Source organism: Serinus canaria, chromosome 10 (genome assembly GCF_022539315.1).
Source record: "Serinus canaria isolate serCan28SL12 chromosome 10, serCan2020, whole genome shotgun sequence".
Taxonomy (NCBI): Eukaryota; Metazoa; Chordata; class Aves; order Passeriformes; family Fringillidae; genus Serinus; species Serinus canaria.
Window position 1 is genome coordinate 8,875,490 of NC_066324.1, and position 22,891 is coordinate 8,898,380.

The 22,891-nt window shown below is 39.5% G+C and overlaps 1 long non-coding RNA gene across 1 annotated transcript in view; it reads right to left on the reverse strand.

The window, feature by feature from the left end:
• Nucleotides 1-22,891, reverse strand: part of LOC108961998 (uncharacterized) — a 105,504-nt gene that overhangs the window by 15,838 nt on the left and 66,775 nt on the right. The window contains exons 30-33 of the long non-coding RNA XR_007778468.1: nucleotides 15,828-21,480; nucleotides 12,325-12,425; nucleotides 10,639-10,843; nucleotides 672-806 (exon numbers count right to left, since the gene is read on the reverse strand). This is a non-coding gene — a long non-coding RNA (uncharacterized LOC108961998). The remainder of the gene's footprint in view (nucleotides 1-671; nucleotides 807-10,638; nucleotides 10,844-12,324; nucleotides 12,426-15,827; nucleotides 21,481-22,891) is intronic.

Sequence of the window (22,891 nt, forward strand, 5' to 3'; positions counted from 1 at the left end):
AGGCTTGAGGGCTTCTTATTACAAGAACATTGTCTTGAAATATTATTCATAGATACTTCCAGGTTATCTGAATTCAGTCCTACCAACATAGCTGCCTTCTTCTTGAAAAAAATACATGCCAAGACATTGTAATTAACTAAAAAATTCTGTTGTTAATTTGAAAACTGCACAGAATTAATTTCAATTGTAAAAATTTAGATCAAACTGTTTACTTCTATAACTATATATATATATATATATATATATATAATTAGCAGTGTTGAAAAGTCTAACCAGATCCATTTTGATAGCAGCCAACTGCTCACTAGTAAATATGCTCCACCTCTCTACTAGGAAGCAGCAGATGAATTCCTGCAATTCTCTTTGTAACTCTGGTCCAAGTCCTTCTGAAGCCAGTGGAATGATTTATATTAAATCAGCTTATTAGTTCTGCATTTTACATGTTTGTCTCACTGAGATGAGTGCTTATTTCATCTTGATATTTCAGAGCTTCCAAACTCAACTCTACAGTTTGTCAAGAGCTGGTTTTTCTCTTGAAACTGAGATAGTATACTAAAAAGAGCACTATTGGATAGCAACAGACATTTCTTACTGGTCCATGGCAAGATACCAAATTGTATCAATGCTAAGAATATAATTTCAATAAATTTTGAGAGAAAAGTCATGCTGACCGTACAGAATGTCCTTAGGTGACACCCATAATGAAGAAGTCACTTTTGATAGGCAGTTCTTGCTCTTGCAGGTGTACTCTCATAAGGCTGGGAAAGTCTTTATTTTTGGGGGTTTCCATGGTAATGCTGGCAGTCCTAAATGGAAACAAAAATATTTAAAAGGAGATGTTAAAAAAAAGCATTATTCCAATGTGACTGAAGTTTGTATTTTTCTAAGAGTAGAAAGCAGAAATGTTGTATATGGGTTTAAAAATTCTATATAAATTAAATCCCAAAACAAATTCAGACACATTTTTACAAACTCATTTGGGTTTGGCATTATAAAAGACTCTTTAGAGGCAGCATTTTAAGCATCTGCAAAAACAAAGTAATTCTTTTTATGTTTTTTCTGAACCTGGCAGCCATTTTCTACTACCTGACTTTCCATACAATCAAAATAATCTTTGCAAGGGTGCAAATGCTTGCTCCAAAATTAAGTAACACAGAAGTCCAAGCAGATTTAATTGATTTTTAGAAATAGCCTTTAGGCACTTGGAATGATTGAAGTGAAACTGAGGCTGCCATCTTGAAAAGAAGCCTGTGACACTGGAGAGATTTTTAGATTTCCATTTTGCTGCTGGCAGTGAAACCTTGTGAGTGACAGGGCAGAGCTCAGCGAGTGCTCCCTGCCAATCCCTCCATCCTCCAGCCCCTGGGATGTTCCAGGAGGAAGGCTCTGGAGCTGGGACCAGTTCTGCACTGTCCCCTCCAGAGAAGAGCCAACAGCACACGTGGGAGGGCAGTCCTGGCACGGCCTCAGCAAGGCTGTGGAGGTGGCACAGGTCCCCAAAGACCTCAGGAGGGACAAGGGAAGCCTCCTCCTCTCTGCTGTCACAGCAGGCTGGGAAGGAACACGTTGTGGGAGCCTTTGCCTGTGTTCCCTTTGCCTGGAAGGCTCACACTCAGCTGGCCCAGCACTCAGGCAGTGCAGGGACCTGCTGGCACTGGCTATTTATACACCCTGCTTGAAAAAGAACACTTGAAAGTGCCTCTGTTACAAGGTCTTACTTGTAAAAAAACAACCCAAGCAATTCCACATCTGTGAAACTTTCCAAAAATTGCTTTCCTCAGTGTAGAAGCCGGATATATATTTGTTGAATTAGGCTCTCGATTAGGTTGGACACAAAGGGTTTTCTCCCCCTGCAATACTTCCTGCTCAACAACAGAGTTCCCCCTGCTAACCCTGGGAACATTTCATGGGGGACATTTTTTTGGTGGTATTATTATTTAATTCCACTATAGAAATCAGCATCTGAGCCCTTTTCTTCCCCCTTCCCCCACTCCCATTTTAATTTCAGGGTTTTTTTCAGGCCAAATTTCTTCCCACTTACTTGGTCTGGTCTTTTCATTAAAATAAGTTCTTCCAATGACCCCCAATCATTTGCCCTTCCTGTCCATTCTTGGTTATGCCAAAACTGTTAGTTCACAACAGGAAACCAATAGCTTGTGCTATCAGGAGACATTTCCTTCACAGCACAAAATGTCTGAATAATAATTTCAAGAAAGGCTTCACCCATTTCCTGTGAGTGGAGGGAAGTTTGCCTATCCCAGTCCCTCAGAGCTCTTTGTTTCCATCCCTTCATGATGTAATGCTTTCTACATAGGGAGGATGGATCATTTTCCCTTAACAGCACTGAATTCAATGTCCTGTGCAAAGTTCTGATAAAGCTCTTCAGCAATAAAACATGTAACATTTACAAATAATAAAAAGTTAAGCTCTAGTTTATACTTGTGGAGTCTCTTTCAAAAAACAAACTCAACTTTTGGTGTCTGGAAAATAGCTATAATGAAAACACAGAGGCTAAATACAGTCTGGTTTACAAAATGTGTTACTTGCAGGCTATTTAGCACTACAGCTCTACTACTGAGTATCCTCCCAGCATGTGGGAGAGCACACCTGGGATAATTCACAGAAATAATGCAGATGGATAAACTTAATCATCAATTAAGCACTGCTTAGTTTCATCCCTATATAGCAAAACAGGCTTTGACCAAATAGTGAAGAGTGACTGCCTTTGTGATATGGTATATCAAAGCCTTATTAGAAAGGCAATGCTAAATTGCAAAAGGGGAATATCAAGCAGTACATGTTAGCTCTTCGGTGCTGAAATATTTAGGATGCCTATTTTTAGGCAACAAGTGTGTCAAGCTATTCTATATCTAAAAATGTAGGCATAGAAAATGCTATATGAGAGCTACTTTTTCCCACTGAGCCCTACTGTGGTGCTTCTAAACTTATTTTTGTTAAATTATGCAAACTAGAATCTGAATATATATTTTATTTAATTTTCTACTTTTCTTTTTAAACAAGCTTTATAAGGGCTTGCAATTGTGATTTTTTTTTTACATCATATGATTTTTTTTCCAACTGTTGGGGGAAACAAGAAAGCTTAAAAGGAGAATTTGTCAAAGAGTTTGAGAACCCTACAAATCGCTCGTCACACTTGTTTTTATAGTGCAGTCTTAATTACAGCATTTTCTGTCACACAAAAACCATAATAAATCTCCCCATTATTCTGAAAACAATAAAATTTTTATTACATTTGTGTCCTCTCTGTAATTTGAAATGTTCAAGTCAACATGAAATTCTACATCTCTTATTCTAATTCACTTGTTCCCAAGTGACTGAGCCGAGTCAAGTCTCTGTTTGCATCCCCCCCTTAACCAGCCCTGCCTGCACGTCCTGCTGCCTGTCTCCTCAGCTGGGATGCTGCAGGAGGCAGGCACCTTCCTCCTCACAGACTCTAGTCATGTTTGTGTTAGGTAAATAAACTGATTTAACACCTCTGCACCTCTGTGTTTAAGAGCAGCAGCTTTGTGTTTCGACATAGAATGTAATTTTCTTGCTGCCAACTGGCAGAACCTCTGCATTTTGTATTTTCCAGTCCATTTCCAAAAGTGCACATGTCAGTTAGGGACCCTGGCAGCAGATGTCACCCACTCTGACCGCCTTCAGTCCTCACTCTCCCCATCAGTGACTGTAAGACAATGTCATTCTCTTTGTATTTGCTTCAAAGGAACTATAAAGATGAATTCTATTTCATTTCACTTTGGGGCTGAGGAAAGCATTTCCCTCTCAATGTCTTGGACAGACGAGAAAAATGTTTCTGAGGGAAAAAAAAAAATCTGTAAGATATTATTCAGTCCTTTATCCAATTGTTCAACCTTAAACATGGACATCTTATTGAAAACCTCCTTTGAGGGTGATACCTCAAGACTATTGCTGCATTTTGCTCTTCTTTCTTTCCCTTCCCAATTTTGAATCCCCTTTCATCTGGCCATTAAAGTATGAAAAAGTTACATTTAATTGTGCACTAAAATCTCAAGCTGTTGTTCATTCAGCAGTTTGTAAGGCCAGATCTGGAAACCTTTTCTTTGTTCTGGCCATCTGCCTCCAAAGCAGAATAGCAGGTGAGCTGGGGAGAAAGCAATGCAAACACCAATGCCCAAAGACACCAGCACCTGAATATGTCTAACTGTGCCTAGTGGCAAGAAAAGCTAATAGCAGTTTTATTCTATTAACTATTAGGAAAATACCAATGCCAAGGTATAACTTAAAATGACAAAAAATCAGGTCAATCATGAGAGAAAGCTTCCTGTCAATCCTGTGTTTTAATACTACAAAAAAAATCTTATAGCAACTGTGGGAACACAATGTCCTTTTCAGCTTGTAAAACTACATTTGCAAAGCACTGTAAAAAGGTCTGTGGGACCACAAACTGTCAAGAAGTGACATCTTTCTTCCTATTATTAACTTGTATAATACTGTATGTACTCGAGTAAACTTCACTAAAAATCCAACATGAATGGGAGTTTGTTCAGAGTATTTCTGTTTTGCTGTGGAATAGATGTCAGACCTCTGTACATCCATCAAAACACAGGAGAAAATGAATGCCTAATCCTAATTCTCTAGTTGGTGAGCTGAGACTTGGGGAAACTAGGAAACTTGATAAAGGCTGCACAGAGAAAGAAGCAGCTCACAATCTGTTAGGCATTACAGGGGCTGCAACTGCACATGCCAGCTTTTGGGACACATCACACAGAGTTAATGTGCAGAAGGTTCTAGAATTCCCTATAGAATACATGTCAAAATGGTCAGAACTGTCTAGTGCTCTCACTGCAGCTGCAGTGATGCTGCCTGACATGGCTGCAGGGGAAGGGAGCAGAGGTGCTTCAGAACAACCCCAGAAAAAAGGCAATGCCAGGAGCTGGGAATGATCAGATGTCCCTGCTAAACTCACAGAGCTACAAGAGGAGCTAATAGTTGACATTTTAACACTGGAATTTTCAGGCAAGTGAAATCATAATTTTATCAGAATAGTGATATCAACATTGTATCATATATAACTCTTGGCTTAAAAGTCCTGGTAGACAACAGAGCAGTTCTGGAAACCAGATACCTTTAAAATCTATGTCCCTTAAATAGGTTAAATCCCTCTAACACCTTTCACAGCAACATTTCTTCTGCTTGGACCTCAGGCTCTCATTATGTTTGACATTTTATTTCCACTATTGAGTTGTCTTTTCCTTGTTTTTGCCCACTCACGGGGAATGCTGGCCAGCCTACAAAAAAGTAATTTGAATGTTTTAAACTAGACTAATATATTTTGACTGTATCCTCTCTGACACAGAGGACTGTAATGCAGCCAGCTGTTCATTGTTACTATGTTAAATAAAGTAGAACTCCCTTGTGGCATTCCATATGCTAACAAATGATGTAATGAAATTCTGGTCATGTGAAAATTCTATCATTATACCACCCAGCATCCCCCATGAGCTCTCAGAGGCAAACAGACTTCCCTGAAAAGCCCCATTATCACATCCTCCTTACAATGCAGAACTGCAATTGGTTTAACCTGATGTGCTCCTTGTTTTCTGTGTGCTATGTGCCCCAGTGGTACAAATACACTTTTCTCTGTATTGGTGAAAAGGTGCACAAGACAGAGAGAGAAAACTGTGTTGACATGATGTTAACTTTGTAAACTTCTGTAAACATGGGGTGTGAGGAGCTGATTGCAAGAAATTATGGTCTACAAGTGGCAGGTGAGACTGCTCAGGTGGGCAAAGACTGAGGAGGAGTGAGAGAAAGCCATGCAGGGAGAGAAGGAAGGTGAATCCTCTGAAAGACCTTGGTGAAGTCAATTTAACAAGTTTGTTCTTCCTCCCTCCTTCCCTGCCTCGATAAATGTTGTACCATTTCAGTGATCTGGTTTCTAACACAAGCCCACACACAGTTGTAGGATCACAGCTAAAGGAATAAAGAAATGCTGAGTGGGAGTGAGACCAAATGCCAACTGTTAAAGCTTTACATCAACACTGAAACCAGCTTTCAGAGAGCTGTGCCTGGAAGTGTGAAAAAAGAAGCAAGGATAAGAAGGAAAAGAAATAGATGAGCTTTACCTTGGAAAATGTGGCTACAAATTAGAAATAGAAACCTTGACAGAAATTTTAACTTTGATTTAGGTGATTCTGGGTCAGCTCTGTGACTTACTAACTTGAACCAGGGTGGCAAGAGGTACAGCTCAAATGGGCTAGAGGCAGCTGAGGAAGCAGGAAAGGAGATAAAAGCAAGCACAGTGTTTTTACCAGGGGAATTTTCAGACAAGAGAAACCAAATAATAGCAAAATAAATTTAAACTTTTAGAAGCTGCAGGTGGGTGATCAGTTCCTCAAAGTAAAATCAATATGTGGGGGGACCATCCAGCCAGTCACATGCTGCACAGGAGACTTGGTTGTGGAACTGAGTCCCTTAAATCAGCCAATCAGCTATGGAAATTGGGCACTGCAATACAAATCTGAATTCCCTGGAGATGTAGCAAGCAATAGCCCTGTGAATTCTGTTACATTTGAACCATGCATCTCTTGGCCTCTTCAGAGCCCATGGAACCCACTTGTGGTGGGCAGCAGATGCTGTCTGGAAAGCAGTGAGGAGCAAAGGGGAAGGTTCTGGGCCAGCAGGGGAGCTGGGGAGAAAATGACTGAGAGCAGCCATTCCCAGAAAGCAGTGGGGCTTCCAGGGCAATCCTGCACAATGCTGGGCTTTTTGACCACCTGAATAGGATCTCTAGAGCATGAACAGGAGCACTGCATCATACCTGACTGTTGGATGGCAGTCTCTTTTATCAGAAATGAAGACAGTGGGAGATCCACAACTCTTCCCATTGCACAGCCATAATTCAGCACTGCTAGCAACAGTGAGGGCTGATTTCTCTGGTGGAAAAGATGTGAGTTTGTCTCTGTGAGTTTGTCAGTTTGTCAAAAGGAAAGGCAAAAATAACCTGAAGCATTTACAGAGACTAAAAGTTTGAAATGAGAAGAAATCCTGAGCATGTATGAAGCCAACAAGTTTTGTGCCCCACAAGGCAGAACTGTTTGAGAGTTACCTCCATTCTCCTGCAGCAGACAGTGGGGCTGTACAGCCCAGAGTGTGGCACACAGAAGTAGCAGCACATGATGATTAGTCTTATGCAAAGCCCCACTGGCACAGCTGTACTGGCTCAGGTTCTGGAGGAAACCTGCTTGTAGCCAAAACAGGTATCTCTACTGAGCAGCGCAGACATAGCCCAAGAGCCCCTACAACCAGGTTAAAGCAGCCTGGATGCATCTCTGACAGCACTGGGTTATGTTTCTCTCCATGATTCACAAAGGACAGGCAGGAACAATAAGTCAGCAAGCACCAGTCCCACATAAACTTGGCCTGATTAAGGTTTTCATTGGAGGGATAAAGTCTCATCTGAGCTTGAGCCTGGCTAAGCCTGGCTTGATAAACACCAAGTTTTGTTTTGGTGTTTATCTTTCCAAGAGAATTCAAGGCAAAAATGTCAGCAGGCTTTCAGTAGCAATGATGAGGATGAGGAAGAACACCATATGGCATTTCCCAAACATGCTCACATGCCTTTCACATGTTTACATTTCTTGACCATGGTCTGAATCCAACCTCAAGGTAACCTTGAAAACTAAATACAACCCTGCTAGTGCAGCTGGAACAGGTGAGAGAGCCAGATAATACTGAGAGAGCTTAATCCAGAGTCTTAAGAAAAAAAAAATAATAAATTACTCCTCAAAATCTGTGCTGCTAGAGTCACTCTTCTTGGTACACTGACAACTTTTTATTCTGGAAATAGCAGTGCAGTATGAAATTCTGAATGAAAAATCCAATAGTTTTATTGCCTAAATATAGCACAGACTAAGGACACCTTAAGGACAGAGAGAGAGACTGCTGACTCACCCACCCTTGCTTCCAGCTGAGCAACAGCCTTGGGGAACAGTGCAGCAGAAAAGCCATTATACAAATCTGCTCCTACTTGTATTCTGTCTGAAGAAAATAGAGAGATATTCCCTTCCTGGACCCTGGATGGTGTCTGTGAGCAGGGCTAAAGCTGTGCAGCTCCCACAGAGCCCCATTTCTACCCGAGCTCCCAGGAGAGCTGCTGACCCAACTGGAGCACCTGGGGGAATACTGTGTTTAAATTCCCACCAGGGGACAGGACTGTGAAGCTGTGGGCTGTGATCCAGGCTCTGAGCCTTCCTGAAGCAGTTTTATTTCTGCAACATAATTGGTGATGTAAATGAATTGGCACTGAAACACCAATAAAACAATTCTTAATTCTTAACATGGCCTCAGATGTTGAATCATAAAATACATGTTATATAATATTTATTTTCTTTTTAAATTCACTTTTTAAAAAACCCAAACAAACAAAACTGTTCTCCCCACTTCCCCTGAGAGACAGATAATATTTTGTGAACCATTTTGGCAGAAGACACAGATTATTGTATTTATTGGTGACATCATAATGAATTAAAGGGAAAAAATTAAAGCTATTACAAAGAGGTCAAATTCCAGCTATCTGTCTGGAGTAAGGCTCACTTTGAAGTAATTTTTCAAAAGAGATTTTACAGTTATAATTTATAATGAGGTTAATTTGAAACTGAATATGCTAATCACTGGTTTGATACCCTTGACACTGCAAATGTATTGCTTCCCTTGGTGTGATAATGTTATTTATCATTTTTCTATTGCTACTCTGTCAAAAGAATAATTTCAATTTCAGTCAGAGGCTCTGACTTTCATATTCATGGAAGATTTTGCTGTTCCATTATCTTAACACTGGAAAAAACCCATCTCTGGATGAATCACAACAATTGGAGTTGGTAAGGATGGAAAATGGGATGCTGCCTGCTGAACACTACCCATTCAGGATTGCTATGCATAGGCTGGGAGTCTTTTCAGAGAACCAAGCATGAATTCCACCTCATCTAAGTTGCTAGTCAGTTTGTTTGGGGTTTTTTTAATTACTTTTTTTTTTTTCTGTGACTTTTCTGTTATCATTTATAGAACAACTCTCAGGAAGTAATGAGTTTAAACATTTTCAGAATTTGCAGGTTTTCATCCCCTGACTTTGAAGCCCATATGAATTCTACAAGGCAAAAAAGGTGAAAATAATGGTTTGCTTTCCACCTGCAGGCCACTGAGCTGAATCATGGTGCCCTGTAAATGTTGTTCAGCAGCATAATCAAGTGGTGCTTACACCTTCAATACATTTCCTAACAGAGTTGTTAACAACATCCAAACTCCTCTTCTGTCTAGCCCTACACAGCCCAGTCCTCTGGCAGAACTTAAAAAGAGTGAGAATTGAGAGAGGCAGCAGCCCCAACACAGATGTTTACTATGCAATTAATTAACTCTGTCAGTGTTAGTCACTGCACATTCAGCTCAGAGAATGGAAACGTGCTGGGTGGACAACACAACAGAAAAAAAAATCACTAAGAAATGAACCCATTTCAATATGAATTGGGCAGAAAATAAAATGAAGATTTCAACCCAAAACCTGTGTGCTCTGCCCACAACTCAAAACTGACAAAACTACCCGGCAATATTGTGGTTTCCAAGTTTGTTCTGCAACCCAACAAACACAGAGGCATTGCCATGGAGCAAGTTCTGTGAACACTGAGGGTGATCAGTCCTCCTTCCCTCCTCACCCTCCTCAGTGAATGTTCCTTCCTGCAAGGCTTCACCACTACACAATTTCCCTCTTTTCCCATTCCTGCCCAACTCACAGGAACCTATGAATTAGCCATCATCCCTTCCACACATCCCTTTTCAGAGGCCTGGTGAAACACATGGATCTACATGGAGGAGCTGCTTTCCTGTTTTACTGCCTGGACCAAAGTGTTCTGAGCTGCTGCTTCTTAAACTGTGAGAAACTAGCTAGTGCAATACAATGGCTATCTCCACCCTAAAGCCTGTGTTTTCCAAAACCACAAACGGACTACATGGCAGCCAAGTTCCTTACTTTTTAATATATATTTATGTAGATATGTATTTATTTATATTTATAGATTTATATGTGCATTACAGTATATTTATACTCAATAAATGGATAACAAATGAATCTACTGTCTTATACACAGAAGATGTTGGTGCAGGCCAGTTTGGATGCAGGATAGAGTTTGGATACAGAACTCCATTAATTTTGTTGAGAGGAAAAAACATCAAAAATATCTGTGCTACATAGTTAAACACACTTCTGAACTCTGCCTAAGCAATTACTTCTGTACAAGGCTTGAAAGTACAGCTGCAAGCTGTACAAAGGAAATGACGACAGGATATAAAGGACTAGGGAATATTCAATATTTACTAAACAAAGATCTTACTTTGAGCATGTGTTCAGTCATACCATAAGTATTTGACAGAAACAGCTCTCTGTGCCTGGATAGTTCAGACAGTCATTGCTGTCATTTTGCAGTGCATGTAGAGTAACTCACTTTGCATTAAAGGTACGTGCAATAGCTGACTTTATCCTCCCCTCTTAAATTATGAATTCAATCCAGGAAGGCTCTGGCAAGCCAAAAGTCACTGATAAATATCAGAACAAAACCTGGAACCCTGAAAGACCACGAACATTTTGAGAAATTAATTTCGTACCTTAGTTGTTCAAAGGAACTCTCTTCAAAGGAAGAATTTCCAAGCTCAGACTTGAAGACAGGTTAAAATCACACCAAGTTGTTGAAAGGGATTTTACAACTTCATCTGACTTCTTGGGCGACTGGAGAGCAGTTCAGAACATTTTTAATATTACCAGATGAGAGTGGTTCCTTTAACACAATGTGTTACGTCTTCTCCTTGGGAACTGAAGAAAAGGGCTATTGTAAAACATGATTATTTATGAACTGTGTTATGGTGTTTGCCAGATGACTGTGCAAGGGGCCCCTGTCTAATCAGGCTGTGCAGAGCTTAGGCAGTGACAGACTGCCACATTTTGGGAGCCTTTAGTCTGCAGAGGCAATGGAGGCAAAAGGTTGGAGCTGATCACCCCTGCTGGAGATGGCCAACAGTGATTAAATTACTTGTCCAGCTTCAGAGACTGAGATCTGCCATAAAGCAGGAAACAAGCTCAGATCTCCTGAGACCCATGGTTGTACCCCTGATGTGCTGTGACTCTCAGTTAACTCATGGTTGATTAATGATAATTAGGATTTCAGTTAGGAGGGATCACCCATCTCCTCTGCCATTCACATTTTCTAGGACTACTTAAGTAATCACATTTTATGGCACTTATTTTTTGTAGAAATTATTTTTGAGGCCCAGATATTGAAGCATCTGCAGACATTTTGGTTCACAAAAGATGATAAAAGACATAAGAGTAAACTGATAATTCCCTGCCACTCATCTGAGCCTCTGTGAGCAAGCAGCAATCTCAGTTCTGATAAGAATTATATGAAAAGACCTTTGATTTGTCAGCTATAAATTTGGGGAAACTGTGATCTTTTTGCAGTAGACCTTGGCTAGAATAAGAGGTATAGTCCTAGAATAAATTATTTGCTAACTCCTTCAAAGTAGACTCTGTTGGAGGCGGGACGCTCTGGTGCTCCCACATTTATGGTGGACTTGCAGATTTTCTGCTCTCATTTTATCAGGATCCTCTGCCATCATTGCATTTCCCAAATTTTCCCACCATCAATTTACTTTTTTCTCAGATGCTGCTTCTGCAGCAATTTGAGCAAAGAGTTAAGTAAACTGGATCAGTGTAAAAGTAGGTTTCTCTTTCTTCCTAGCTGCTAACATGGGTATGAGATTGAAGAGAATCACAGACACAAAAGAATAGTGGTAAGTCAAGCTTTTTGCATCTTTGGAACATCTTTGTAATGCATCCTGCTCTCATTTTACCTTCACAGTTCAGTAGTGAACTATTAAAGAGATCTCCCTTGTTCAAGCAAAGCCTGACTCCTGTCTAAGATAGCAGTTAAGTTTTACACCCCTGCACTTCCCATTCATTCCAGAAACACTACAGCCTTCTCTGAGTTGGCTGCAGATCTTCCTTCCTCCCCCACCCCCACCCAACTGAAAGTTGCAGGAGCAAAACGTTGTAATATTTAGTTTCCTTGCAAATTTTTTCATGCTGCTTATCTCTGGAAGGGGTTTGATCTTTTCCTGCTTTGATTAGATGACCCAGATGGGAAAGTACAGTTATTTTGTGCCATCAGCAGAATTATAATTTGTTCAAGTTGACAAATTTACCACTAGATTCTCACTAGGTGAGGATTTATTGTAGGAGGCCTTAAGGTATAGAAAGCAACAAAAATAGATGTACAGATGGTTAGCAAGCCTTACCAGAGTCATTTGCTTCAGGTGTGCTTGACATTTCTGTGCAAGGAGCCCAATCACTGCTCTGTAGTTAACTTTCTCTTTTATGATCCCATTTTTCCTTCAAACTGTGAAAAGGAAAGAGTTTTGCTCAATCCTACCAGCTTGTTCCAAAGTCAGAGGACACTGCATTCAGTACTGAACAACACAACAACATGTCAAGAAAAATAAATGAAATGGCTTTGTGGTGTCAGTTTGGGAAGAAATGAGATGAAATATTTTTTCCATGTGCTGAATGAGCCCAGACAAAATCTGTCTAGATACTAGACTCCCTACAACCTGCTTGTAGCATTTTTGGAGGAATTACCAGTCTGTTTTATGGCAGACACTCAACCATGCTACACACTCTGAAAAATACTCCCTTTTCTCAGAATAAAATTCCTTCATAGTTAGATAAAACAGAGTGGAAGTTATTTGGTAGAGTCTTCTGGAATAGCAGAACACATTAGCTCTGATTCTACACAGCACTCATATTTTTTTCTTCATTTCTAACTCCTCTTGAATCAGAACTAAATTAATAAATCCCAATAAAAAGAGAATTCAAAAAATCAAGTGCTTGTTCCAGGTGACCTCATATGTTGGAGAGCAAGTTCTGGGTAACTGTGGGTTACTGGAAGTCTATTCTGGCTGGAAATATATGTGATTTTTTTTCCTCCAAGGCAAGGATGAAACTATCTTAGCTTCTACTAAGCTGATTCCAGGTAAATACATATTATTTAGGCCTTAAATTTTCAGTTCACAGAAAGTTCAGACTGTTACTCTCTAATTAATAACAAACAAAACTAAGCCACAAATACACAACAAAAACCCCAGCACTCCCCCCAAACAACAAGAACACACACATACCAAAGAACATCTCAAAACCAAGTTAATATGAAGTGCAAGTTATTCCAGGGAGGACTATCCATGTGTAAAATGGGCATTTTTTCTGCCTTTGACCTTCCCATGTTCTTGTGAATTTCTATTAAATTACTATTAAATTACTATTAAACCACTATCAAATAGGAGCAACAGCATTTTCTGTAACCTGCAGCCAGTAAGTCTCATTTTAAACACTGAAAATATCACAGTTCTCAGCTTAAGGACAGCAAATTGAGCACAAAAGAAGAAACTTTCTGGATAAGCTTTATGTGCAGAGTCTCTTAGTGTCCTTGGGGGCAAAACCAGTACTTTAAAGAGATTTATTTTTTTATACAGCCAAGAATTCTTGAGTTTTTATTCACAGCTTCTAAAATATAACTACATTAACACTCATAAAACTGCTTTTTCCATGGCTACATTCTACATGCTAGAAAGACTGTTTATTCACAGCAATTACTAAAAGCACCACCCATTCTCACTGTATCTCTCAGGCCACAATCACTGGTGTCAGATGTGTTTTTACTAACCAGACTGTGGAACTGGTAAGCAGAGAGCTTTCCCACCCTTCCCTTCTCCCAAGCATTTGACAAGCTGCAGTTTCAGGGTGGCCACACCCTGCTTGTTATTGTTAAATTGAAATATTAAAGGTGGGTTCTTTTATATTTTTCCTTAGCCTTTCACCTCTGTTTAAAATAGAGTGCATTCAAGGGACATCTGTGTTATTGGCAACACCATCACATGAAGGAGCTTTCTATAAATAGCACCACTACTAAATAAACAGCTGAAGCACAGCCCTCACCAGCATGGTGAAGTCAGTATTGTGTTATTTAGTCTTAGCAGATCTGGTGGGTGATGAATAAAGTTTGCATTTGTTTTCATTTTGAAATAATATGGTGAAAGTGGAAATAAAATTAAAAAGTAAGAGTCACAAGATGCATTGCCAAAATTGCTAAATTTATTAGGACACACTGGCAAAATGATTGATATCTGCATTCAAAAGGGGCTCCTGAATTTTTACACTTATGGTTTTAGAGATCATTTTTGAAAGTGTCATTTCTCATCTCTCTTATCTCTGTGTTTTTCAGCTGTAAAATGGGGTTAATAACACTTAACTAGTTCACTAAAGTAGTATGATGGTGAAAATATTCAAGTGAGTAAAATGCATTAAGTTTCTCTGACTGAATGAATCACAACAAGACAGAAATGATTTCAGTTTGAGATGTCTGGCATGTGAAGGAGCAAGGTAAATACCAAATCATTTTCTCCTGTTCTCACAACGGAAAAAAATCACAGACTTCATAAAACAGAGGCCAGACTTTCAAAGAGCTGTGGAAAAATCTATCCAAATATACATTCAGAGCTTTATCTCATGCCAGTCCTAAATTTTTCTGCTAAGGATTGTTCAAGGACTTGTCAAATCTGTGATTTGCTGGTGAAATTCATTAATTACTTGCTCTCTAAATTACTACTCCTAAATACACTAACTAGGTAAACTTAGTTTGGTTGTTTATGTTTCTCAAAGCAGACCCAAAATACTGACTAATTTACTTAACTTTTTCTTTCCAAATCACTCAACATCTCTTAGAATAAATTCACACAGAAAACCCTAAGAAAGAATAATCAGGAAAGAATAGAGAACAAAACAAGAAATATCTTTTTGCACTGTGTAAATACATTATTTACCTATACCTTATATTACTATGTGCAGCTCTGGTTGCTCTACTTCTGAATCAATCATTGGGAATAATGCCATGTGTCATTAAGTGGAGGTATGTTTTTGTATTATTTTTCAGGGCTGATTGAGTAAGATCTCAGATTTTTTTATTGAGATGCATCATTAAAATATTGAATGCTGAAATCAGTAAGGTTGAAGGAATACAACTGCCAAGTAAAACAAATCAGAATTAAATGTACATTTCCACTGCACGGCTCCCATGAGTTGGTATATGAGCCTTAGGAGAGGAGTAGGCAGGTTAGGTCTCACAGACACTTGTTTTCTTTGGCTGGCAAACAGCTAATCATTTTTTAACTTGGCTCTTGTTTCATATATCACATTCTATGTGACTGCCCTTATGTTCCCCTCTTTTAAGTATTCTGAGTTTCCTTCATATAGAGCAAGGTCTTCTAATTCAATATCAGTTTTTCACTTAGAATAAGAAGGCAATCTGCTGTGTAGTATATTAAATGGAAACCAAATATTTTTGGTGACAACTCAACACCTAAGGGTTCAAGCTGACCTTACACTAATGATTGTTATCCTATCCTGTATTCCCCAAGCCATATGGATTTTTGATTCCAGTGCAACCACAGACTTGCATACTAGACCAGTCACTACAGTAAAACACCAGTAATGACACAATCAGATGTGTAATTTGTGCTGCTCAGCCATCAGTTAGAATCTATCTGGAGCTGCAGTACCCTGGGGGAGAAGGGTGAGGCACACACAGTCTCTTCCAGAGCAGCCTCACAGGACTGAGGACAGCAAAGCTTGCACCCTCTCTTTTAAGTTAAGCTGATTGACTGTCAGCTTGTTCTCTGGCATGACTGCAAAAACAGATTAAGAGGCACTCAGCAAAATGACCCTTCAGGAGCAAACTTTGATGGGTTACCTCAGGTTAGAAGTAGAGGCTCCAGCTGTGATTGACTTTTGCAAACTTCTCTGGGGTGCTGGACTGTGGTGAGAAGCTGGTTCTCCTTACCTTCTCCCAGAACTGTGCATTTTCCAGCATGCTGGTCTTCTGAGGAACTTCAGTGGGGTAAATCTGCAGAGCCAGGTATGACAGTGGGAATTCCATTTTCAGTGCCATGTTTGGGAGGCTGACTACACAGCCTGCATTCATAAAGAACAGTATTGGTGCTTTTTCATAGCATTTTGAGGGTTTATATGTTAAAAGGAGTGAAATGCAGCTTTTTTTGTGGAGCAAGAACAAAATATTGTACTCTGCATATATTTACATTTCTTGATTAAAGATAACAAAGATCAACATTCAACTACTCTCCTTTTACAACGTCAGAAATTTATGTCTGATTTTAAGAGAGGTTGCCTGGACTCTTACAGATCTGATTCCATGCAGGAAACATAAAAGTTGCAAGAGGAATTAAATGATTGCTTGATAGGGCAGTCAGGTCACAAACCAAAAATGCAACGGGAGAACTTTGCCTTTAACAGCACTCCCAGATCAGTCAGGCTGCAATCACACTTAGCACAAGAGGAAAAGTGCACTGATGACAACATTATGCTCAGGGCAGACTTATTTAACCTACTTATATAAGTCTGTATTTGACACTCTGTTCTAGCAGACAGCACATTAATCATGTGTATCTGACACCATTCATGAAGATTCTCAGTTCACATCTATTACCAGTGCATTACATTTACTTTATGGCTTACTACAACTTGGAAAGGAGCAAACTGCCTTTGCTGATGTTATACAGCTATTTCTGCAGTTTTACTTTTGGATTGACCCCAAAACTTTCACAGCAGTGAATCCCAAAATACTTACAATCAAGTACTTGCTCATCTGGGAACTACTGAAAAACATTATTTCAAATAAAAGCACACAGAGCTCAGCTAATGTTTGTCAGTCTATCAAAATCAAACAACAACAACAACAAAAAAATCTCAAAAGAATGACATAACATTAACAGTAGTTTCAATATTAAACATCACAGCAATATCTGGTTTTGTTATGTCTTTTGTTTCTAATACAAGAAAAGGCAAACTCACTGTACCATACCTGCAAAGCCTGTTTTCTCTCCCATCTAAATCTGACAGCAGGGGATTGGGGTTTTTGGACTGTGTCAGAGAGATGAGCAGAGAGGAAGTGAAAACAGCCACAGCCTCATTTACTGACCTCACTATGGGAATGAACAAGAGTCACTTCTTAAACAAGGTGATTTCCTCAGAAAATCTGGCATCTCACAGCTAACCTGCAGGCAGCCAAGTTAAACACCTGCAGGCCAGACAAAACCAGCTGTCTGTCCATCTCTGCCAGCCCACCTGCTCAGTATACCTCCTACCACTGGGCTGAGATCTTTCAGGAAATACCCAGTCCAAACACAAGGTTGTTTAGTATTTTCCTTCCTTTTCTCTACTCTTCCTTAGGACTTTAATTTTCAAAGCATCCATTGATTAACTACAGTGATACAACTACCTTTACTTTCACCAGCAGCTTGAACATCACCTCCATTTTAGTTGATGACTGTGGAGATATAAGTAACATACACACTAAATAAGGTACTATTAAATTGCTTTTGTCTTCATTACTCATAGACACATAAATAGTATGTTACTCAAGCTTTTGTCAAAAGAATTAAAAATTAAGGATAAGATTATGTTTTCACACAGTTAATTTATCAATGGATTCAAGAAGGGATTCTATAAGGGAAAACAGAAATTTCTTTTGTCTGTCCAGCATTTAAAAATAAGTTAGCTGCTATGGAGCATACACAAATTTAACACACAGACACAGAATGGATAGACAAAAGGGATTGTATAGGTGTTGGAGTCAGGAAGGAAAAAATACTTAAGTTGCCTTTCATTTCATCTTTAGCAGCTCCACAGTTACACACAGATGTTATTAGCAGTAACAGATTTTGAATTTGTATCAAGGGAAGAAATGCCATCCCACCCTCCCTTCTCAGCACAGAGGTTCTCAAATCCATCCTCACAAAATGAAGTTTTCACAACTATTAATAAGATATAGGTGGCTTTGCTTTTTACATGTGTAACAGGAGTCTCAGAAAACCCTCATCAAAGTCCCACAAAACCAAACTTTGCAAGCAGTCTCTGCTATCAGGCCTGAACATGGTACCCCATTTGTTCTAAACAACAGGATTTATTTTTCCTTTCCTCGCCCACAGACTCACTTTCTCCTTAGTTTCCAGGTTAGTTGCTCCATCTGTTTCAGAAAGCATTTTGGCATCTGACAGGATGAAGGGCGTCACTTAGAAAGACTAATAATAATTTTAACCTCTTTTATCTCTCCTCCTCCTCATTCCTGTGTTAGTATTTTGAAGGAGGAGGACATGTTAAATTTGTACAGAAAGTGTGCTGTGTCTGAAGAGGAATGACTGTGCAGTCACCTTTGAAAAGTTCCCAGCAGCTTTGCTCTCTGTTTGCTGGGTACTGGGAAGCTTCTCCACATGGTGAACTCTTGGTTCACTCTTTGTTCACACAGACTATCTTCTACTATCACTACTATTTTCAAACTGGTAAAGCTGAACTGGTGCTACACAGGATGTGCCTGATCAGGGAGGCTAATACAAACCAGCAGGACACTTCCAGCATTGTGTTCATTCTCTTTATATGATGTCACCCTACTGCTGTCTGGGGAGGGGGGAAGGTGAATGGATTGATGACTGACTTTTCTAAAATTTATAGGTAAATTACATAAACTAATTAAAAATTCTTAATTTCAGTATATTTTCCTGTGTAAAATACTTAAAAAGAGGTAAGATAGAACTTTATCCCTCCTTTTCTAGCTTGAAATCACTTGCTGTAAGGTTTGCAGGTATCCATGAACTGCAATTTAAAATGGAAGTTTACTTTTAAGTAAGGTGATGCAAAAAGATTTTGGAAGTGGATCATGGTATTACTTAATTCTACTGTACCTGGAGTGTTCCTCTGGCTCCTCCTCTCTCCAAGAATGCCCTACTAAAAAGTGTCACCTTAGGTCCTGGAAGAGACAATGCTTCATGGCTACTTACAACCTGCTCATAAAAACACAGCATAAATTTCATGTTCAGGCTGGTTCTAAATGCTGATGGTTTAGCAGCTGCACAACAATCAGTGCAGAAGGGCATCAGCCATTCCAATGTGAGCTGTGCCCCAAGTACCAAAATCTCTGAATTTGATATTCCTTTATGGCTATCTAATCATGGATATACAATCCTTTGTTTTCTTCCTTTCACTGCTGTTTTTTAAAAATTAAAATACCTGGGGATGAAAACATATCAATATATTTTATAGGAAATTATTTTTGTTAGTGGTACAGAACTGCATTGCTTGCTTAACTATGGACTGATCCCATTGAACTTGAACTGGCAGAACTCCTAACAGTAAGGTGCTTCTGGGAAGTTCTGTTGTCTTTAACTACATCCAAACCAGAGGTAAAAAAACCAAATTATTTTAAGTTTGGGCTCAAAAGCAAAACCACACTTTTGAATTCACATCGATTATCAAAAATGTGGGATGGAAAATGGTTCAGAGTAGGAGGCTACATCTCAAGTTCCTTTCTATTTTAAAGTAGTGTTTGCCCTATTTGCTACTGTCAGAATGGCAAGAACTCAAACAGAATATTCACATCAAGGTCATAGTTCACCCCTCTAACTACTGACTTGTGTGAGGGAACGCAAAGAATTTAATACAAGCTGCAAATTGTTCCATTTCCCTTAATTATTTTCCCTGTGTCAGATACAGTTCTTTGGTGGGTGTTTGTTTTTGCAACCATAGTGATGAGATATATTTGCTGGCTGCAGTCAAAATAATTCCAAACATTTATCTACTGGCAGCATTTTTTATTCTGAAAATCCAGACATTTGCCTGCTTTACACCCAAAGGGTAGGAATTTGGAGGCTATACTCCCAAAATAACTCTTACATTATTTTTCAAAATCAGAGCAAGAGTTTAGAGGTTTTTACACTTATTCCCACAAAAAGTCATGGCCACTGCTCACACTAACACAGAGCTGCATCCATTTAAATTTTTCTTACTCCTTTCTTGAAAAAATCCCCAGATGATCTCATTTAAATCATAAATATAAATATTCTTCAGAGCAACTTCCCTTATAACATGTGTGCAATAAATCACTTTTCCCACAGTGCGGCTCTGCTACTACTCCCCTCTTGGTGGGAAAATCTCACAGTATATGATTTGACAAACTGCTGACAAAACCAGCTTCATTTTAGAACCATAGAGGAATCAAATGCTCACCAGGAGATCGTAGTTAACAGGCAGAAGTGTTTTTAAAAGCATGTGTATACATGCATACAAATACACATTGGCTAGTTGACTTCCCTGACCTTGCATGCAAGCAATGATTTTGACAGATCCATACTGGTGACAGCTCTGAAGAACAGGGTTTAACCCCCTGTGATTAGTTTGGAGGCTCCTATTACAATTTTTGCTGGAGTAATGAGTGCTAGCAGGATAGTGACCTTTTCAGCTGCTGAAGTCAAAATCCATAAAGAACTGTGAATTGGAGCCTTCAGCAACTGCTGCTCACAGGACAGTAAAAACTGAATTTTATGGCTGCTTGTTCTGCTATCCCAAACTGGGTGTCTCAGGGCAAGAACACTGCCCAGCTGCCACCCCTCCCACTGGCCTGACAGCATCTAGGAGAACAGGCAGAGAGCTGGAGGCAGGGATCTCTTTAGTTATGCCAGCCGGAATTGGCAGAGTTTGGGATTCCAAGCACGTAGTCACATGAGCAGGCCTTATTCTCAGAGCTGGAATAGCCCCATTGATTCAGTGTATCCAAAGCAATTGGATTATGAAACAAAAGTAAATTCTGTCCTGTTTTCTCTACATCGCTTCCTCTTTGCATGCGCTGCTTTGAATTCTATTTTCCAAAACCAGACCATGGCTGCAATATATCTATGCTCAGAGTGTAACCAGCCAGTTAATAGTGCTGAGAAGCTGTGGAGAGCTGAATATGCTGGTAGGAAAGGAAGGAGACACTTGATTTGGGAAAACGTCAGTGGTTAATACTGTTTCAAGTAATTCTGGGCAAGTTCCCATCTATTTGAACTCAAAAATTGTTTCAGAGCAGTGGTTATTTTGCCAAGACTTTCCAGGAGGTGCTCTAAGACATTATTGGAAGTAGCACATGACTAAATACTCCAATTTTTTGTCAAATTACAAAATGACATTGACTGTTAAAAGGTAACGAAGGCATAATCTTGCTTGCATAACCTGCAATCAGCAAAATACTCCTTGTCTCTGGCACACAGTTTGAATCCAAACTGAGGGCAGAGATGAATTCAGGTCCCCTGACTGACAGCTTTCCAACATATTCACTTTCTGTCATGAAAAACACACTGGCACAATGACTCTAAAGAAGCCTTTGTGCAGGACTGAGTGCAACAATACAGCATTGTGGGAGTAATTTGTTACCTTTTCAATAATGAAGATGTGTAAGACTTGAAGTACTGGTCACTGACTTTCCATCATTTCTGTGAGAGGTGGCATTTTCTGTTCCCAATTTAAGCAGGAGTGGAGATGACAGTCAGAGCAGCTGATGTCCTCTAGGATGGGTGTTGCTAGAGAGTATTATTGTTTAAAAATAGTTTCTAAACAGAATCTTGTAGGAGGATGAAAGTTCAGTTGAAGTTGGGCAGTGGCCAGCCTGGGTTCATGGAGTAATTGCTAATTGTGTAAGCTCTGCCCAATGCTCTGTTTACCAAGGATGTTTTGCCCATTTTAGCAGAGGTGGGGCTCATTTCCTTAACAGACACAGAACAGAGCTGCAGTCTGCTCTGTATCCTGCTTGACAGAGCATGCTCAGATCCTTAGGCATTCATAAAATGTAAAAGTAACTTCTCCCTCTCCCTACTAAGTAGTGAGCTCACATAAAAGGATCAGGATGTCCTCACATTCAATATTTACCTTTTCCTACTTGTATATTTCAGAAACATTCACAGTCAAGTTCAAATCAGCGCTTGTCCCAGTTAATCCTTGCTGTCAGACTTGGTTTAAATGCAGCATTCCCAGTATTCCATTTTGGTCATTAGGGCATGACAGCAATACAAGAAACTGAATACACAGTCCCTGCCTTGAGTTTGTTCATTAACTCCTCACAATTACCAGCAGTGCAGCAACACATGTGGTTGCTGACATGAGCAAACCTTAGTCCTGACTGCAGTCAGAGGAAAACTAAAATTTATTTAGTAACAAAATTTGCTGTGGGTAACAAGCTCAATGGTAGATATTAGTGCATTCATATAAGTGATTTACCTCAAATAATAGCCATTAGCTGCAAAACCACAGAGTATACGAGCATCAGTTTTTTGTTAATGAGCTCTTGTTTCCTTCATTATAAAATTAACCCAAGCCTAAATCAAATAAAGAAGTTTTTGAAATAACCTAAAACTTAAAACACAAGGTATCTGATTGAAGGAATGGTTTTAGAATGCTCAAAATTCTCTGCCAAGCATTCAGAAACTACAGCCACAACACTTCTGTAAATCAACGCCAGGTCAGAGGATTATAATTATAATTTACTATGATTATTCCTCTCGTGCCACATTACACTGGTAATTGCTGCTACTGTTGCAGTTAGGGCACCCACCTTTACCTTCTTATCTTGTAAACACCCCATTCTTAGAAATTGCTCAGATGTTGAGGTATTTATATTTATTTATATAGTTATACACTTGAACAAGTATCCAGAGCATGTTACATGGAACTGGGTAGGCAGTGGATGGCCCACATGGAGCTGCATAGCTGCATTACACGTAATGGTGCTGGAGTTAATTATGTCTGCAACAGCAGCCTTAACTCTGGATTCCTCAGCCTTAGCCAAGTTACACCTAGAACATGGAAAACCTTGTATGCCTCTGTTTGTTTAACAGCAGTATGATCCACATACCTCACCCTTATAAACAATGAGGAAAGAGTTGGGTGCGTGAGTCTTTCACTTTTAACAATGATACGGCGCTGGAGGAGGCAGCA